Source organism: Sorex fumeus, unplaced genomic scaffold (assembly GCF_029834395.1).
Source record: "Sorex fumeus unplaced genomic scaffold, SorFum_2.1 ptg000086l, whole genome shotgun sequence".
Taxonomy (NCBI): Eukaryota; Metazoa; Chordata; class Mammalia; order Eulipotyphla; family Soricidae; genus Sorex; species Sorex fumeus.
In genome coordinates, this window is record NW_026606143.1 from 27,570,001 (window position 1) to 27,572,432 (window position 2,432).

General features: G+C 44.2%; 1 non-coding gene across 1 annotated transcript; it reads right to left on the minus strand.

Annotated features, from left to right (window-relative positions):
• Nucleotides 1-239: 239 nt before the first annotated feature.
• LOC130039455 (small nucleolar RNA SNORA51) lies at nt 240-371 on the minus strand. The gene has a single exon (XR_008794881.1). It is a non-coding gene; the product is annotated as a small nucleolar RNA SNORA51 (small nucleolar RNA).
• Nucleotides 372-2,432: the final 2,061 nt, after the last annotated feature.

Genomic DNA, 2,432 nt, shown 5'->3' on the forward strand with positions numbered 1-2,432 from the left:
TCAGGGGTTACTCCTGGCTTTGCACTCAGGAATTACTCCTGGCGGTGCTCAAGGGACCAGATGGGATGCTGGGAATCGAACCTGAGTCGGCCGCATGCAAGGCAAAACACCCTACCCGCTGTGCTATCACTCCAGCCCCCTTATTTACAGAGGTTTAAATCATAGAGCAATTAATCACTACAAATGAACTTCTGTTCATTTATCTTCTGATAATTCCAATTGCTATTTCTTTTGTTCCTCCATGTCCCCCGTTCACAATACAGACCAGGCAGAGGGCCTGAGTTGGGGTGTATATGGGATGGGATTACTATACTTCCTCTTTCTATACAGTTGGTGTAAAGAACACAGCCTGTGGTGAGCACCAGGAGGTACAGTTGCTGTTTCTTTAAGTTTTGTTGGAGCCAGCAACCTGACATAAATTTGTTATATGCCTGCCAAAGGGGCAGGTTGAGGGATGGCAGGGCCCCTGGGGACACTGTTGATGGAACTGGTGTTGGAACATTGTATGTCTGAAGCAGTTCTATTATGAACAGCTTTGTAAATCATGGAGTCTCGATAAAAAATAAATATACATTACAAATAAAAAATAAAGCTCAACTATCAATAACTGTAAAAACATTTTCAAGTGTGTGTGAAGTTGATGGATTTTATTAATTTTTTATTATCATTTTTTGTTGGGGGGGGTCACACCCAGCACTGGCTCTGTGCTCAGGGATCACTCCTGGCTGGGGATCAAACCCAGATTGGCTGCATGCAAGGCAAGTGCTCTACCCACTATACTATTGTTCCAGGCCCTGATGAGACTTTTAATCTTAAACCAGGAAGGTCAGAGCAGGCAGATCTGAATCTCTGAGGTGAGTGACAAGTTGTTTCTGATCCCAATTCCTAAACTCTAGGAGCAGAACTGTTTGTGGCTGAGCAATAGTTCTGTAAGTCAGAGAGCCTTGTCACCTGCGTCTCCCAGGTTGGTCGCTTTAGCCATTAAATGTCAAATGGGAGTCGCAGGTCTCCCTTTCCAGATGGGGTGAGGGAGGACCCCTGTGCAATATAAAAATACCATTTTACCTCATGGAATTAAAAATCACTGCCAAAAGCTGTTGAGATCGTTTAGTGGAGGAGCACATGTTTTGCATGCTGGAGGCCTGCCTGGGTTTGGTCCCCAGCATCTCACGAGGTTCCCCCAAGCACCACCACAAACAACTCTAAGAGTCTAAAATAGTTCCTCAGCACTTCTGAATTTAGCCCAAATTCCCAACCCCCGCTGCCTTCCAGATAAAATGATGCTTTGGGAGGCTAGAGGAATAGCGCAGCGGGTAAGGCTTTTGCCTTGCTCATACTTCTCCAGATCCGATCTCCATGTGGAACCTGGAGTGATCCCTGAGCACAGAGACACAAGTAAACTCTGAGCACAGCCAAGTGTTGCCCCAAACCCCCTAAAAAATAATAAACTAATACTTGGGCATTAACTAATACCTGGAAAAGGGCAGATTTAAAAGGAAAAGAAGCAGAAAAAAGGAACTACACCCCCCCCAGAAAAACATTTCTTTTTATAATCTGAATATCTTTCTCAATCTCTCTCTCCCTCCCTCCCTCCCTCCCTCCCTCCCTCCCTCCCTCCCTCCCTCCCTCCTCCCCTCTGCTTTTGGGCCACACCCATCAGTGTAGAGTTTACTCCTAGTTCTTTGCTTAAGGATTACTTCTGGAGTGGTTCAGAAACCATATGGAGTGTCAGGAATTTAACCCGGAAGAACCACATGCGAGGCAAGCACCCTACCCTCTGTACTATTGCTTTGTCTCTGAAAATAAGTCTTTATTATGAGAATTTTTAGTAAATGTTTTTTTTCCCAATCTGTATATTGTCTTTTTTATTTTAAAAACATTTTTTTTACTTTCTATTTATTATTTATGGGGAGGGGGCATTGGGCCATACCCAGTGATGCTCAGGGGCATGTCCTGGCTCTGTGCTCAGAAGTGACCCTTGGCGAATGCTCTGGGATCATATGTGGTGCTGGGGATTCAAACTAGGGTCAGTGGGATGCAAGGTAAGTGTCTTAACCTCTGTGCTCTTTTTCTGGTCGTATTTACTTTCTATTTATTTGTTTGAAACTAATGTCAATGCTTTTCATGTACAATGTTATGCACTCCACCAACATCAATGTGCCTAAAACCATCTTCTATTTTTGTTTGTTTGGGGGCCCCAGCTAGTGGTGCTTAGGGCTTACTTCTGGCTCTGTACTCAGGGATCACTCCTGGGGCTCAGGGGGACCATATGGGGTTCCTGGGCTCAAATCTGAATCAGCCACACATAAGGCAAGTGCCCTATCCGCTGTACTATACTTCTGGCCCAACCATCCTCTTTTTAATGGAGTCTCTGAAGAGCAAACATTTTTTTTAAAAAATATTGTTTATTTATTTTTATTAATTTGGCATTG